This window comes from Solanum pennellii, chromosome 1, assembly GCF_001406875.1.
Source record: "Solanum pennellii chromosome 1, SPENNV200".
Classification (NCBI taxonomy): domain Eukaryota; kingdom Viridiplantae; phylum Streptophyta; class Magnoliopsida; order Solanales; family Solanaceae; genus Solanum; species Solanum pennellii.
Genome location: NC_028637.1, coordinates 13038750 through 13057609, shown reverse-complemented (window position 1 = coordinate 13057609; position 18860 = coordinate 13038750). Strand labels below are relative to the sequence as shown.

The following is an 18860-nucleotide window of genomic DNA, read 5'->3' as shown; positions in this document are numbered from 1 at the left end:
AGCTTGCTCAATTGCTCACCCTAAAATTGCTTTGGTGATGTGCCGTGATTTTACGATATTTCTAATGTATTTCACTTAATAGTTATGTGTGTCTAAAGACTTTTCGTAGTCATTTTAACAAGTTTTCTGTCTTGTTTTTGCAGGAAAGATGTTCAGGTGGCAAGAGAAGAAAAAACTGAAAATAATGCAGAACCAGGCCTACGGAGGAAATCAACGGCCCGTCGTTCAATTGACGAATCGTAGGTGGTGATCATAGATGAGCAGCTCAGGCATTGGAGGAAAATCAGGCTAGTCTGACTAAGTGTGGAACCAGGAGAGGCAACGACGGTCCGTCAATTGATCGACGGACCATACTGGTTGTTTGGTTCATATAAGGTTCCAGTACCTGATTTTGGAAGATCCTAAGTATGGAGCTACGGAGGAGCATCGATGGCCCGTAGATGAATCGACGGACCGTACGGTTGGTCCGTCATTTGATTTAGAGAGGGTGCCATCCGGTGGGCAAAATATTTTCTAAATCCTGACTGATGGAAGCAAACCATGGATCGTCAATTGATCGACGATCTGTTAGTTGGGTCATCGATTGAAGTCGCGTACCTGAAAAAAACTTTTCTTATTTGAATTCCTTTGTCATTAAGACTTTGTTTTCTATATATAGGGTATTAAAACCTCGTTTCTGGGTTTAGCTACTATTAATTTTTTCTACTTTGTGTATTGGGGATTGATTTTTGCAACTTTAGCAAGTAATTGATTTCCGGATTTGGTTTGAAAGATTTTGCTTGGAATTTCAAGTTAGATTTCTGGGTTTATTCTTCTTGTTAAGTAAGTTCATGATTTCTTCATCTAAAACTATGAATTGTGATCTTGCTAGCATGAGTAACTAAATCCACAACTAGGGTTGTGAGAATCATGGATAATTAATAAAGTATAACTAGTAATTAAGCAATTCTTGAATAGTGTTTTGCATGCATTGATAATTCTTTTATTTTTAGAAGTCTTTTTAACGGTGGCCAACGTTAGAACTCGCTTAGTTGCTACTTGTCAGACCAAGGAGGTAGTTAATAGAAAAAGAATTATCAACATAGATTTAGTGTGATACTATCTAATAGGCTAGTGTTGATTGGTGCGAAGTAATAATTAAGTGATACATCAATTATGATGTTTAATATGAGGTAATGGTAAGGGTTATTAAATTATACACACGTAGCCGGACCAAGGTGCAGGGTGAAATTCTCCAGATGCCAGACCAAGGATTTAGAGATACCACCTAACTTATCGCTTTGCATGTAAAACACTAGGAAATGATTGCTATTGCTAGGAATACTGCGTTATGAACCTGTGGGGAACACATATACCCTAGTTACTTTCTCATCTTGATAACAACCGAAGTCTACTTTTGTTCACTTGTTAACCATACTATTGAAGAAATTTTGTTTCACAAAATCCACCCTCCTTTACTTATTTGTTCCGGAAAGACATTGACTAAATATATAAAATCGTGGATTAAATTAAGTCTAACCATTTTCCTCGTGGGTTCGACCTCAACCTTTACTTGATACGATCGCTTATACTTTTTTAGGGAGGTGTAATTTGAGCGTATCACTTGGTTTTGATACTCCTCCAAGAAAGTGGGTTTAATCTCGATGCTGACAAACACTCCACCATTCTTTGAGATTTCCACATGCACGAAATCATATGCTAGAGTCTCAATCTCCCCAACCAAAGGTCGTTTAGACACCCCTAAGTAAGCTAAATTTCCCATGTTAATTGCTTTCTGGATTAATGTGTCTACGACCACATTGGCCTTACCTGGATTGTCACGATCCAAGCCTACACTTTGGACATGACCGATACTCGAGAACCATTGCTAATCCCCAAACAATCCCTAATCCTTACAAACTACAAGAGAAAAATCAACTCAAGCAATAATAAGCTTAAAAGTTATTTAAATCCGTCAAACTCAAATACTGAACTCATAGGGTGTGGAAAATACTTAATAGAAATACTTATTGTTTATAAATAACTCAAAAGAAAGTAAATATTGAAAGACTCATCAACTCCTATCTATGAAACCACTAATACTAAGATAGATTTTGGGACAAAACCCTTGACAACTTAACAAGCAGGAAGTAAGTGTGAAGCCCTCCAGAAAGCGAGGAGGCTCACCAAAACTAGATGGAGTGCAAATGGTACCAACGAAGCGCCTCTTAATGGCCATGAGCACCTATATTTGCATCATAATAATATGCAGGTCGAATAACATTAGTATATTAAATGTACGAGTATGCAAGAAGAACTTAACACATAGATAACTGAATTGACAAGACCGGAAAAGTAGTCACTCAACTCAACTCATTACAAAAGCATTAACAAAAGATTTACATGTTTAAATCTTCATAGATGATAGTATGAATGTATATAAAAATTTAATAAAATACTCTTTACTCTTATTTGAAGATTCTCTAACCGACAACCATCACTATGAGCTATGTGATGATGCAACATCTCTACCATATTTTCAGAACAGTACTATACCTTTTCGGGATATAAAGCACCTCAACTAAGTGGATCCACTAAGATATTTTCAAAGCCACTAAGGATTCATCTAAATGGTATGATATCCGTGACTGGTGAATTTAAAACACATAATTGCTTGTAATGAAAAAAAAACATGTAGCTATTACCCTGAATTATAATGTTTCCTATTTAATATTCCCTTGAACATAAAAAGTATGAAATACTTATTGTACTTGACTTCCTCACATTGTCCACATGCAATCTTGTTATTTATCTAGGATTGATTCAAAGCAAATTCAGTAGATTGTCGACCACATCTCTTCCAAATTTTCCAATTGTTCATTCTTTATCTTTTTTGCAAGATGTAGTGGGAAGAAATGCTCATTTAGAGAAATTAAAATCCTAACTTCAAATAGAAATCAATGATGTTCGGATTGTAGGAATGTGAGGAATAGGTGGAGTTGGTAAAATGACAATAACAAAAGCCATTTTCGATACTCTATCTTATCAATTTAAAACTGCTTGTTTTCTTGCGGATGTTAAAGAAAATGCAAGACAATAATCAACTGCATTCTTTACCAAATACCCTTTTTTCTCAACTATTAAGAAAAAAGAAGATTACAGTACATCAATAATAAGTATGATGGGAAGTGCATATGCCACCTCCCAAATTCAAGGGGCGCAACTGGCTCCTAATGCCAAAGTTCAAGCCTGAGCCAACCCCGCTGAACCATTTGCTACTAGCGCATGGGAGCCACACGCAATTAAGAAAACAAAAAAGTATATCTCAGCTTAAAACTAAGCCCTCGGCTGGCAAGACCCTTGTCAACAGATTTATAAAAGAAACAATACTCCTAAGAGTTCATATAAAGAAGTAGCCAACTAGCACCTTAGTACTGATTGCGCTGTCGAGGCCACCATGATATCTACTCCAAAATTGAAAGCAGGTATATATCAAACAACTCTCAAGTTTCAGCAAACCAACAAACTAGGCTAGCATGGATATAATGTAGCTATAAACCCCAAACACTAGTATGCAAGCCTCTAAGAGTGCTAAAGATTGGCGGGATAGGGCCCCAACCTATCCATACAAATATATACAACAAAATCTAACAAACCTCCCAACTCTGGAAGCTCAGGAGAAAAGGGGCTATCCAACCAGATATAAGTCAATCCTACTACTGAGGAGGTCTACCAGCTGGCCTGTAAGGACATGCATGCGTGATTGCAAGTGGCCCCCAGGAAACCGGGCATCAATATGAAATAATGTACAAAGTATGAAAATCTATAGACTAAAGGAGCAAGTATCATAATATACCAAAATCAATAAGGTAATGAAATCAAAATTTAGATAAGCATGCTAACTAACTACTAAATCTAAAAATACAAAAATGATCAAACAACAATCTAACCAAGACCCCATAAGCTCGGCTGGTACAAACAAATCAATCTGCATACCCCTAGGCCCCTATAAGCCCATAAGGTGCCAAATCAATCTGCATACCCATATCGGTAGCCCATTGTCTTTGTAAGAAGTTACGTAGACCTTTTTGGCAACATCATAGCTATGTGGGCTGCACATAGCCCTCATTTGCATCAACATAGCCCCGTAGGCAACACATAGCCCTCTTTGGCATCAAAATAGCCCCATAGGCAAAACATAACACTCTTTGGCATCAATATAGCCCCATCGGCAACACATAGCCCTCTTTGGCAGTAACATAGTCCTCTTAGACAACAACATAGCCCAATAGGCAGCTCATAGCTCAAAAACTAACAACAATAGCCCCAAGGACGGTAATAAACAATTGAATAGGCGAAAGGCGAGCCATTTAGATTTAAACAATATACATGAATAGTCTCCAAGTAGTTCCTTACTTAGGATCATTCTGAACAAATTATAAATCCCTGAAATGAGGGTTTATCATCACTCAATCAGCCAACCACTCACAATTATATCTACAAGATCACCAACATAATTACCCTATTATATCACTCCCAAGTTCTAAGGAATCATGCCAAATGAAGGGAAAAGACTTAACAACCTTTTCCATTATAATTTATGCTGAAAATACCTCCGTCCGCATCACTACAACACTTTCTTTACATACTTAAAACACTTGAATAAATCAAACCATTGAAAAAAATCCCTGCTGCCACAATCTCCACAGAGCTATGCCGCTCAATTCACCATGAAAACTAAACCTAAACGACGAGCTCGCGACGTAAGGCAATTTTTGATAAGGAGTCAAGAAGAGATCATGAACACACAAGGATGATTTGGGGAGTAATTCTCTGAACTTTGTGGGTTTCTTTCGAGTTGGAATGAATAAATATGAAGAAGATGCTATCTTATAAGGTTCCACCGACCTAAGGGATCCACCTCACGTGCCTGCTTGCACAGTCCCACAAAAACACAAATATCTTTTTATTCTGAAGTCTTATGAATGAACGGTTTGATGCAATGGAAAAGAGGCTCGTACAACTTTGATTCGATAGGTCGTATTCCCTATAACTATTTATAGATTGGGAGAAAAATTCCTAGACATTTGACCCAAGTTTTATTAAAATACTTAAAAAGAACTTACGATAACTTTCGCCAACTTTTATTTTGCCACTTACCTAACTTTAAAACTTTAGATACAACCCTTGACAATTAAAATATGACATACCATATTATTCTAATTCATTACTCACTCTCTTTGTCTTTCCACAAAGGTACGAGTTAAAATAGAGTTCCAAAAAGTCAGCGTGTTACATTCCCCCCCTAGAAACATTCGTCCTCGAATGAAAAATATAAGGCACTCGGTAAAGTCCTTACTAGTTTCCAAAATTTGGCAAAATGTACTCTATACCCATAATATCCACGAACCTGAAATGCAGAAGCTTCCAACCTAAGCACCTCATAAGAGGATTGTCACATTTTGAGCCTACACCTTGGACATGGCGCGCACTCGATGACCATTGCTGGTCTGGAGCGAACCCTTGGCCTGACTTACTTAACTCAGCGGAAGACAATAAACATAACTTAACTGGAAATAATAACATAACTAAGAATGTTTATAAAGCTGAAACATTCAACAAAAGGGATGATACTGAAAAGACTCAAAGGACTAACATTAGACTGTCTATCTATGAAGCCTCTAAAACTGAGATGGATGTTGGGACAAACCCCACAATATCCTAATAAAGAAAATACTGAAAAAAAATAAATGTGTCATCCAAAATGCAAGGAGGCTCACCACTGATTTGGAGTGCTCAGCTGGATCAACGAGGCGCTGGATGGTGCTGATCCTGATTACCTGTGGCTGCATCATGATACGATGCAAGCCAACTGGCATAAATATAGTGAATATATGAGTATGCGAGTTGGAATGCTAAACAACATAGGCTAGAAAAGAGTCTGGTAAATACTTACCTTGACTCTGCTCGACTCATGATTAAGGTAATTCAATTATAACAGACTCAATTCAATATAAAGAAGTTTAAAAGCAAGTGCAACATAAAGAAAAACTGTTCAAAACATGATGTAAACTCTGAACGTATACAAGGATACAATTAACTCTGATATGTATGTAAAAATACAAATACATTTAACTTCTGTGGGAGTTTCTCTAACCTACAACCATCATTTAAGAGCAACATTGATGATACAACGATCTACCTCACGCTGCCAGTACATCTTATACCCGACCAAAGGCATAAGACCTAAACTGCCTAATGGATCCACTAGTCTACTGTGAAAAAAGTTCATCTAAAAAGTATGACCCTCTTCTACCCATGGTAGCTACATGGTTTATGTGGGCTGTAAGTTGTCTGAACTCTCTGCCATATCGGTGTTCAATACTACTCCCAAAAAATTTAATTACTCTTATGTTTTTGAAAATATACTGATTCTGTGATTTGAGATTAGTGCTCAAAATATACTTAGCTGAAAGGCTATCTTGGAAATCTTATTTTTCCTGCTTGCTTCATTTTTAAAAAGCTATGGTTCTTTTCTGAAAAATGGCCCTAAGGTTCTTTGGAAAACTCAGTTTCCATTCCCTTAAATATGAAACATTTTAATACTGCTTTAGGAATGCTTAGTCACCATATACTTTTTTTTTAAAGGAAAGACTTCACTTTACTCTTAAGTAAATTCAATTTTGAAGTCTTAATTGAAGTTAACACGTTTGTTAACGACTTATGAAAATCTGAAATGAACTTTTTCTTGTTCTCATCTTTAGACCTTACTCAACCTGATCTTTAAGTCTTAAAATAAGTTTTAAGTATTTGTGAAATACTTCTTGACGGAACTCTAAGAAATCTCTAGACTAGACTCTAATTTTCCTTGAATTTGAAGTTATGGATTCAAGGTTGTAAATTTGTATTTCTAGATGATTTCTATATGACTAGAAGTCATTTAGAGTAGTTAGAATCATTAGGAAATGTTAAAAAACCTTAGAAGGGCTTAGCCGAACTGAACTACGAAAATAGGGCAAAAAATGACAATCTGGGCGTGTTCGAGGCGCGCCACGCCATCCTCAATTAACTGATGCTTGGTTTTGGCGCACTGGTGGTGCGCCGCGCAAGGGCTCAAGTACTAAGGCTAATTTCTGGCGCATTGCAAGTGTGACGCGCTTGGCCTTGTCCAGGTGTGTCTGACAAATTTTTTAACTTGTTTTTCATCCCTAAACCCTCCAAACCTCCCTAGTTAGTTCACCAAACACTTGCGACTATTGGTACCCTCAATAGTCACTGGATTCAACTCAGAAACAACTTGGAGAAAAAAAAATCAAACAATAATAAGCATCCAATAGTTCTATCAACGAGAATTCAACATTTTTCTCCAAGAACTTCAACCTTTAACTTGTAAACAACTCATAAATCGCTGAACTAAAACAAATTGGTGTGTGGATGAACTAACCCAACACAAAAGATCTCACATACCTTAATAGGGATAACCGTCGACAAATCCCACTAGAAATTCCTTGGCGTACTTGGCAAAACCTTGATCTTTCTCCCTTTTCCTTTTTCTCTTCTCTATTTTCCAAGCCTTAAGTGTAAAATAACTTTTCTAATCTGAACTAAAACATATTTTTACCCCATATAAATCCCTAAAACAAAATAGGAAAAAAATGGGTGAAAAGACTAGTTTGTTCTTCCTTAAACCCGGATTTATACCTTCCTCAATCCAATATACCAAATTCTGATAGGCATATCTCCCTCATCCGATATAGAAAATGCGCAAACTCGTCGGTGTTGGAAAGATTTCTTCAAGGGATTTCCAATCATATCAAGAACTGACTCCAACTCATCTTGATATAAAAGTTATAGTTGTTTGAAAATTACCAAAAATTCACTTTCTTAACTGAGGAAATTTTCCAGATTTTTCCTTTTCTTTCCAAAAGTGATAAATTTTAATTTCTTAGATTATTCCTAGCTATTTCGAGTTACAGATGTTACAATATCTCCCCCTTGGGAAATTTTATCCTCGAATGAGATTTCTTTCACTAATCTAAGAATAACAACCTCAAGTTTGACTTTCAACAATCACAAGAATGTGACAACATGCTTATTCATAATTTATAAAGTACTTAAAAGAGAATTAATACCTTGATATGCATTCTCTCCGGATTGAAAGAGATGTGGATATATCTCTTCTTATCCTCTTCAACTTTCTAAGTCGCTTCTTCAACAAATAGTTCCTTCAAAGAACCTTGACTGTCACAACCTCCTTTGTTCTCAACTTGCGAACTTGATGATCTATAATCTGAACCAGAATCACCTCTTAGGATAAGCTATCCTTAATCCCAAAATTTTCAGTTGGTACTATTAATGAAGGATCACCCACGCACTTCTTCAACATTGAAAAATGAAACACTGGATGAACCAATGTCAACTCTTGGGGTAGCTCCAACTCATAAGCTACATTGTCAACTCTCTTTGATATTCTATAAGGACCAATATACCGGGGACTAAGTTTTCGCTTCTTACCATAGTGCATAACATCCTTTATGGGTGAAACTTTCTGATATACCGAATCATCCACTTCAAATTCCAACGGCCTTCTCTTAACATCTGTGTAGAACTTTTGGAGACTCTGTGCCATTTTTAATCACTCTTGAATCACCTTCACCTTCTCTATAGCTTTGATAACTATATCTGGTCCTATCAACCCTAATTCACCAACTTCGAACGACCAAATAGGAGATCTGCATCTTCTCCCATAAAGAGCTTCATATGCATCCATTTGGATGCTTGAATGGTAGCTGTTGTTGTAAGTGAAATCAATGATAGGTATGTGATCATCCCAATTTCCCTTGAAATCAATCACACAACCCCTCAACATGTCTTCTAAGGTCTGGATTGTATGCTCCGCTTGCCCATCTGTTTGAGGATGAAAAGTAGTGCTTAAGATCACCTTTGCACCCAAACATTTCTGGAAAGACTTCTAGAACTGAGAAGTAAATTAGGCACCTCTATCCGAAATGATCAAAACTGGAACTCCATAAAGTCTCACCACCTCCATAATGTATAACTTTGCATAATCCTCTGATGAATCAGTGGTCTTTACTGACAAGAAATGTGCTGATTTTGTCATTCTATCGACAATCACCCAAATTGAATCATGTTGCCTGCTAGACCTTCGTAACCCTGTTATGAAGTCCATATTGATCATATTCCACTTTCATTTCGGAGGTTCTATATTCTAAGCCAAACCTCCAAGTCTTTGGTGTTTTACTTTCACTCATTTGGCAACATACTCAGCAATGCCCTTCCTCATACCTTCCCACCAATATACCTCTCTCAAATCGCGGTACATCTTTATGGAACCTGGATGAGTGGAATATGTGGATCTTTGAGCTTCCCCATGATCCTCTCTTGGAGTCCATCCACCCTAGGTACACACAATTTACTTTGATACTTCAACAAACCATCTATCCCTTTTTCAAAAGTCAATACTCTTTGCTTATGAATATTCACCTTCAAATCAAGCAAAATGGGGTCTTGGTCTTACTTCCCTTTCACTTTTGATACTAATGATGACTAAGCCCCATTGGTCACGACTATCCCTCTTTTTGTGGATTCTATAAGTCTGACTCCCATGCGTTCAAGTTTGTGCACATCTTTGGCTAACTCCCTCTTTTCTTCCTGAAGATTGACGGTACTCCCCATGTATAATCTGCTTAAGCATCAGCAACCACATTGGCCTTACCTTGGTGGTAGAGAATACTCATGTCATAATCCTCGAGTAATTTTAACCACCTTCTTTGTCTAAGATTGAGCTCTTTTTGGGTGAACACATACTCTAGGCTCTTGTGATCAGTGAATATGTCACCATGAACACCATACAAGTAGTGACGTCATATCTTCAAGGCAAACACTATAGCAGCCAACTCTAAGTCGTGGGTTGGGTAATTCATCTCATGAACCTTCAACTGTCTGGAGGCATAAGCTATAACCTTGTCATTTTGCATTAACACGCAACCCATACTAACTCTAGATGCATCACAGTACACCACAAAACCTTGAGTAATTTCTGGTAAGGTCAATATGCAGTAGTCAACCCTTTCTTCAACTCCTGAAAGCTTTTCTCACAAGCTTCAGACTATTGAAATTTAATTATGTTCTGAGTTAATTTGGTCAAAGGAGACAATATGGATGAAATTTCCTCAATAAAACTTCTATAATAGTCATCCAAACCCAAGAAACTCCTTATATTTGTTAGAAATGTGGGTCTAGGCCAACTCTGAATTGTTCTATGTTTTGGGTACCAACTCTAATCCCATCGCTGGAAACTATTTGGCCCAAGAATGCCACAAACTTAAGCAAAAACTCACACTGGGAGAACTTGACATACAACTCCTTATTTTTCAATGTTTGAAGGACTATCGTGAGATGACTAGCATGATCTTCTTCACTCCTTGAATAGATTAGTATATCATCAATGAAGACGGTAACAAGAAGATCTGAATAAGGTTTTAAGACTCTATTCATAAGATCCATGAATGTTGCGGGCGCATTGGTAAACCCAAACGACATGACCAAAAACTGATAATGCCCATATCTGGTCCTAAAAGTTGTCTTTATAATGTCACATTCCCTTACTTTCAACTGGTGGTAGCCTGATAGAGGTCAATCTTGGAAAAACAAGGAGCCCCTTGAAGTTGGTCGAAAAGATCATCAATCCTTGGAAGAGCATACTTATTCTTGATGGTAACCTTGTTCAATTGACGATAGTCTATACACATCCTAAGGGAACCATATTTCTTTCTTATAAACTAGACCGAAGCTCCCCAAGGTGAGACACTTGGTTGAATGAAACCTTTATCTAACAAAACTTTCAACTGTTCTTTCAACTCCTTCAACTCAGTTGGTGCCATTATATATGAAGAACTAGAGATAAAACGAGTATCTGGAAAGAGATCTATATCGAAGTCTATCTCTCTCTTAGGAGGGACTCCGGGAAGATCATCTGGAAAGACTTTTGGAAACTCTTTCACTAGTGGAAATGACTAAATATGAGGTATCTCAGCACTAGATTCATCAACTCGGACTATGTGATAGACACACCCCTTAGAAACTAACTTCCTCGCCTTAAGCTACGAAATGAATCGACCCTTGGGCACTGCTAAACTGCTTTTCCACTCTAAGACTGACTCGTTTGGAAATTGAAACTTCCTAGTCGAGTTCTACAATCAACTGAGGCATAACATGAATAAAGCCAATCTGTACAACGAATGACATCAAAGTCTACCATGTCTAACTCAACTAAATCAGCCATGTACTCTTGTGACTGACGGAAACAGTTAATCATGATAGACTCTTTCTGCTAAAATGGATTCACCAACAGGTGTGGCAACACTGAATGGTTCACTAAGTTTCTCAGGAATAATATCAAAGTTCATAGCAACATATGGAGTTACCAAAGATAAACTCGCTCTTGTGTCTAGCAATTCATAAATAGTACAGTCAAAGGCTTGAATCAAACCAGTGACAACGTCTGGCGAATTCTCATGCTCCTAGCAACTGTTGAGAGAATACAAACGGTTTGTTCCTCCGCTAGTACCAGAAGTAGCTCCCCTAGGTGCAACCCTGTCTAGTGGAGCAACTGATGAACACTGGGCTCTATTGCCCCCATTACCACTTCCTTGCTTATTTTTTGGACACTCCCTCATGAAATGCGTCTAACTGCACTTAAAACAACCAGTGGAGCCCTCAAAACACCGGAGTGGTTCCTACCACGCTTGGCGTAGACAGGAGGCTTACTACCCCTATTGTACCACACTACCCTGTGAATATGTAGTCTTAGCTTTGGAATTCTGACCATAGTACTCACGCTTGTTCTTAGGTGCAGGTGAACTAGTAGATGGTGGGGCAGGACCCTTCTGTTTCTGTTGGAAGGATGACTAGTTGGCATTATTCTTCTGTTGGCCATGCTCATTCCATGTCTTAGATCTCTTGATTCTATACTCTTCTCGTTCCCTCAGCTTCTCCTCTTCATTTGCTACACATACACTGTCAACTTGGATATGTCTATGTCGCCTATCAGTATTGCAGCTCTTTCCTTTTTGCTTGATTCACGACCCAAGCCAGCGACAAACAGACTCATCCTGCTCCTCATGTCCTTAACCATTTTTGGAGCATAGTGGGACAACTGGGTGAACTTCAAACCATAATCATTCACATTCAAAGTGTTGTGCTTCAAGTTAAGGAACTCTCGTATCTTAGCCTCTTTCAATTCTCGGGAAAAGAAACACCCCAAAAAAGCCTTCCCAAAACAGGCCCAACTCAGGTGTGGTGCATCTTTATCTCTTCCCTCTTTTCACTGATCGAACCAAGTCTTAGCCACATTCTTCACTTGATATGCGGCTAGCTCAACTCTATCAATATCACACATGCATCACATCAAAAAACCTTTTTCAACTATTCCACAAAGTTTTCCGGATCCTCAGTCGTGCTCGAAACCATGAAACTTGGAAGATTCATCCTTAAGAACTCACGAATCTTTGAAGTTTCAACTCTCAGAGCTCCTCTCTACTGCCCGACTTAGTTAGTCACCGCTTGGCTTAACATTAGGATAGCCTCACGAAACTCAACATTGGTGACTTCTCCTTAAGGTTGCACATTCGGTACATTTGGTACATTTGGTTCCTAACCAGTACTTCTGGCTAAATGACCTCTTGCTGCTCTTAGTGGAGACATGATGATCTGAAACACGCGTAAACACAAATTTGAGAGAAACCTTTTTTTAGAAATAAACTTTAATGCAAGAAAAAGAATATGAAAAAAGTGAGAAATTCTTACATGTTGTAGCCTCCTAATCATAGATGTGGCGCCTTCACACCAATAATTAGGAATCTATAGAAACGACTTCATAAACCCTCTAGGACTCTTGAACTTTGTGGTATGATAATAAGTTTATCACGCCCCAAGCCTATACCTTGAATGTGTCTAACACTCGATGACCATTGCTGATCTCGAGCGAACCCTTGTCCTGACTTACTTAACTCACCGAAAGACAATAATCATAACTTAACTTAAAAGAATATCATAACAGAGAATGTTTATAAAGTTGAAACGTTCGAAGTTACCAATATCTAGCAACCCAAGTCTTAACAAAAGAAATAATATTGAAAAGACTCAAAGGACTAACATTAGACTGTCTATTTATGAAACCTCTAAAGGACAGACCCCACAACATTCTAATAAAGTTAATACTGAAAAGTAATAAATGTGTCCTCCAGAATGCAAGGAGGCTCACCACTAACTTCGGTGCTTAACTGGATCAACGAGGCACTGGATGGTGCTGATCCTGGTTACATGCGACTGCATCATCATACGATGCAGGCCAATTGGCATACATACATTGAATGTACGAGTATACAAGTTGGAATGTTAAATGACATAGGCTACAAAAGAGTCTAGGGGAACACTTACCTTGACTCTGCTCGACTCATGATTAACGTAACTCAATTATAATTGACTCAATCCAATATAAAGAAGTTTAAAAGCAAGTGCAACATAAAGAAAGTTTTTTTAAAACATGTTGTAAACTATGAACGTATAATAGGTTAGAATTAACTCTCATATGTACGTAAAACTAAAAATAAACTGATGTGTGTGTGTGTGTGTGTGTATATATATATATATATATATATATATATATATATATATATATATATATAAAGACATTTAACTTTTGTGGTAGTTTCTCTTACCGGCAACCATCACTTAAAAGCTACAGTGATGATACAACGATTTACCTCACACTGCCAGCGCATCCTATACCCGACTAAAGGTATAAGACTTGAACTGCCTCATGGATCCACTAGTCTACGATGAAAAAGGTACATCTAAAAAATTAACCCTTTTCTACCCACGGTGGCTACATGGTTTATGGGGGCTGTGAGTTGTCTCAACTCTATCCCATATCAGTGCTCAATACTAATCTCAAAAAATATTGGCTCCTATGATTTTTAAAACATACTGATTTAGTGGTTTGAGATTAGTGCTCAAAATATACTTAGCTCAAAGGTTGTCTTTGAAATCTTAGTTTCCCTGCTTTCTTCATTTAGAAAGCTATAGTTCTTTTCTGAAAACTAGCGCTAAGGCTCCTTGGAAATCTCAGTTTCCATTCCCTTAAATGTCAAAACATTTTAATACTGCTTTGGTAATACTTAGTCCCCGTATATTGTTTTTGAAGGAAAGACTATACTTTACTCTTAAGTAAATTCAACTTATGTCTTAAATGAAGTTAACACGTTTGTGAAAGACTAATGAAAATATGAAATGAACTTCTTCTTATACTTATCTTTACTCGTTACTCAACCTGACCTTTAAGTCTTAAGACAAATTTAAAGTATTTGTAAAAGACTTCTTTAAGGAACTCTAAGAACTCTTTAGACTTGACTCTAATTTTCCTTGAATTTGAAGTTATTGATTCAAGGTTTTCAATTTGTGTTTTTGGATGATATCTATATAATTAGAAGGTACTTAGAGTAGTTAGAATCATTAGGAAGTGTTAAAACATCTTAGAAGGGCTTAATCTGACTGAACTACAAAAACTAAGCAAAAAACGATGATTCAGACGCATTCACGGTGCGTCGCGCCAGCCTCAACTGACTGAGGCTTGCTTCTGGCGCACTGGTGGTGCGCCGTGCCAGGCCTTAAGTGACTGAGGCCAATATCTGGCGCACTGCAAGCACGACTCGCCTGGCCTTACCAGGTGTGTGTGGCGGATTTCTCAACTCATTTTTCATCCCTAAACCCTCCAAACCTCCCTAGTTCTTTCACAAAACACTTGGGACTATTGGTAACTTCAATACCCACTGGATTCAAATCAAAAATAACTCGTAGAAACAAGAACCAAACAACAATAGGCAGCCAACAATTCAATGGACGAGATTTTGACATTTTTCTCCAAGAACTTCAACCTTTAACATGTAAACAACTCATAAATCGCTGAATTGAAACATATTGGTGTGTGAGTGAACTAACCCAACACAAAAAATCTCATGTACCTTAATAGGGATCATCCCGACAAATTCCACTCGAAATTTCTTGGCGTTCTTGGCGAAACCTTCATCTTTCTCCCTTTTCCTTCTTCTCATCTCTCTTGTTCAAGACCTAAGCCTTAAATAACTTTTCTACTATGACTTAAAACTTATTTTTACACGAAATAAATCCCTAAAACAAAATAGGAAATAAGTGGGCGAAAAGACTAGTTTGCCCTTCCTTAAACCCGGATTGGGACCTTCCTCAATCCAACAACCCAACTCTCGATAGGCATATCTCCCTTATCTGATATAGAAAATGCGCAAACTAGGTGGAGTTGGAAACATCTCCCCAAGAGCTTTCCAACCATATCAAGTTTTTATTCCAACTCATCCTGAGCTATAAGTTATGGTCGTTTGAAAATAACCAAAAACTCACTTTCTTAACTTAGGAAGTTTTCCTGATTTTTCTTTTTCTTTCAAAAAGTGATAAATTTTAGTTTCTTAGATTATTTCTAGCTATTTCAATTTAAGAGATGTTACAAGGATACAAATAGATAAGCCCCATAGCTTCGCAATAATAGTATGAGCAAAATACTACTACAACAACAATAATCTGCCACAAAAAAAACTAAATGGATATCCTACCTCACTGTGCTAATCAAGATTGACATTTTTACCGCGGTAGAATTAAAAACAATTAAGGATATATGGATCTCATGCTATCCTTGGCTTCCCACGTCACCTCTTCCCTATTTTTGCTTCTCCACTATACTTTTATTAAAGCCACATCTTTGGTCCTCAACCTTAGAACCTGTCAATCTAATATTGCAACTGAGTTTCCTCATAGGACAACTCCTTTGTGATCTGAAAATCCTCAACAGGGACAACCCTAGAAGGTCTCCTATGCACTTCTGTAGCATTGATATATGAAATATCGGATTAACCAATTCTAACCCCGATGGTAACTCTAACTCATAAGCCACTTGTCCTATCCTCTAAAGGGTCTGGTATGGCTCAATGAATCTTGGACTAAGCTTTCCCTTCTTTGCAGATCTCATAACACCCTTCATAGGTGAGGCTTTTAAGAATACACGGTCATCAACACAAAACTCTAAATCTCTTTGACGTACATCTGAGTATGACTATTAGCGACTTTGGGAAGTCAACACACGTTCTTAGATGAGCTTAACCTGCTCCATTGTCTATTGTACAAGGTTGGGTCCAACTAACCCTAACTCACCTACCACAAACCAGCCAATTGGGGATCTACATTTTCGACGGTGAAACCCTCATAAGGTGACATCTTGATGCTATAATGATAATTATTGTTACAGGAAAACTCAATAAGAAGTAAGTGGTCATACCAAATTCCATTAAAGTCTAGCATGCATGCCCATAACATTTCCTTAAGTGTTTAAATTGTGCGCTCAGATTGGCCATCTGTCTGAGGTTGAAGGATTGTACTGAGATTAACATGTGTCCCTAATAATTTCTAGAAAGACTTCAAGAAGTTAGAGGTAAATTGTGATCCTCTATCCGAGATAATAGATATTGGGATGTCGTGCAACTTAACAATCTCTCGGATGTAAAGCCCTGCATAATCTTCAGTTGTGAAAGTAGTATTGAGCGGTAAGAAGTGGGCTGATTTTGTTAACCGATCAACAATCATCCAACCACTCACAATTACGTCTACAAGATCACCAACATTAACTACCCTTTTATATCATCCCAAGTTCTAAGGAATCATGCTGAATAAATCATGCCAAATGAAGGAATAGCCTTAACATACCTTTTCCATTATATTTTATGCTGAAAATACCTCGTCCGCACCACTACAACACTTTCTTTACACACACAAAATACTTGAATAAATCAAAACATTGAAAAAATTCCCTGCTGCCACAACCTCCATAGAGCTATACCTCTCAATTCACCATAAAAATTGTACCATAACGACGAGCTCGCGACGTAGGGCATTTTTCTATAAGAAGCCAAGAAGAGATCATTAACACAAAAGGATGATTTGAGGAGTAATTCGCTGATTTTTGTGGGTTGCTTTCGAGTTGGAATAAATAAAGATGAAGAATATGCTATCTTATAAGGTTCCACCGACCTAGGGGACCCACCTCATGTGCCTACTTGGACAGTCTCGTAAAAATGTGAATATCTCTCTATTATGAAGTTGTATGAACAAATGGTTTGATGCATTGCAAAGTAGACTCATACACCTTCGATTTAATAGGTCGTGGGTCCCATAACTATTTATAGATTGGGAGAAAAGCTCCTAGACATTTGACCCAAATCTCAGAAAAATACCTAAAAAGGAACTTGCGATAGCTTTCACCAACTTTCCACTTATCTAACTTCAAAACTTGAGCTATAAACCTTGAACAATTAAAATATGACATACCACATCATTCTTAATTCATTACTCACCCTCTTTGTCTTTCTATGAAGGTATGAGTTAAATTAGAGTTCTAAAATGTTGGGGTGTTATAGCATGATTCCAAGAAGACTTTGTTCTATGAAGTTGTTGATTGTGCTTGATGACATAGATCATGGTGATAATTTGAAGTAATTAGCAGGCAATCTTGGTTATTTCGTTAATGGAAACAGAGTTATTGTAACAACTAGAAATAGACATTTGATAGAACTGGATGATGCAATATATGAGTTTCCAACACTACCTGATGATGACACTATGCAATTTTTCAATAAGCATTCTTATAAAATGAAGTTAAAGATGATCATTTTAAGAAGTTCTAATTTCATGTAGTAAATCACGCTAAAGGCCTTCCTTTAGCGCTCAAGGTATGGGATTCATTGTTGTATAAAAAGGCCTAACTCAGTAGATCATATAAAGAAAAACTCTAGTTTAGAAATTTTTAAAAATCTCAAAGTTAGTTATGATGATTTAGAGATTGAAGAGAAAAATTTATTTTAAAATATAGCATGTCTCTTACGAGGAATATTAACACTAGTCATACAAATCCTTGAGAGCTGTGATTTTGGAGCGGAACACTGATTAAATGTCCTAATCGACAATTTTCTTGTGTTCATCTCCAAAATCATATGACTGAAATGCATTACTTGATTAAAGATATGGGTAGATATGTGGTGAAAATGCAAAAAGATTCGGGAGAGCAGAGCAAACAATGGGATGTTGAAGATATCGAAAAAGTGATGGTCAACAATACAATAGTAGCCTAAATAATGCAATAATATTCAATTTTTTGTCTTCATCTTTTACTTTCTATTTAAAAGAAGAAAATAATTGGTACTATCTCAACTACAACTTTGTTCTATCACAACATGAATAACTTTTTTATTTGACTTGTCAAAAACTGTAGTACTTGAAATTAGAAATACAGAATTAATTACATAAAGTATTTCTCTTCTGCAATGAGTGAGATATTTTGGATTTATATCTAATGCGTTAAGGATATTTTTAACCCTTTATATTTCTTAATCTAGTTTCTCAACATGCAATTTCCATATAAAAATAAAATAAACAATTGATAATTTCACACAAAATATTGTGTTAGACTCTCATAATATAAATGATCTTACTCATTTATTCGTGTAGAAATAAATTAACACAAAAGTCATTGTTTTTGTCCTAGACAACATTCTCATTCTTTTTGTGTTCTGACTAGCAGTGTTTGCCGTCTCTAAAAAAGCAAAACCTCAGCTACTCCAAAAGGCTGATACAATTGTTGTAAATCTTATAAAAAATATCTTCATCATGAACATTTGTACCGAATTTACTATAGCTTGTACTTCACTAATAACTCTAATAGGAAATTCTCATAGCTTGAGATATGTCAAAAGACTATATATATATATATATATATATATATA

General features: G+C 36.9%; 1 pseudogene; it reads left to right on the top strand.

Moving 5' to 3' along the window:
- Positions 1-17943, top strand: part of LOC114074821 — a 37709-nt pseudogene extending 19766 nt beyond the window's left edge.
- Positions 17944-18860: the final 917 nt, after the last annotated feature.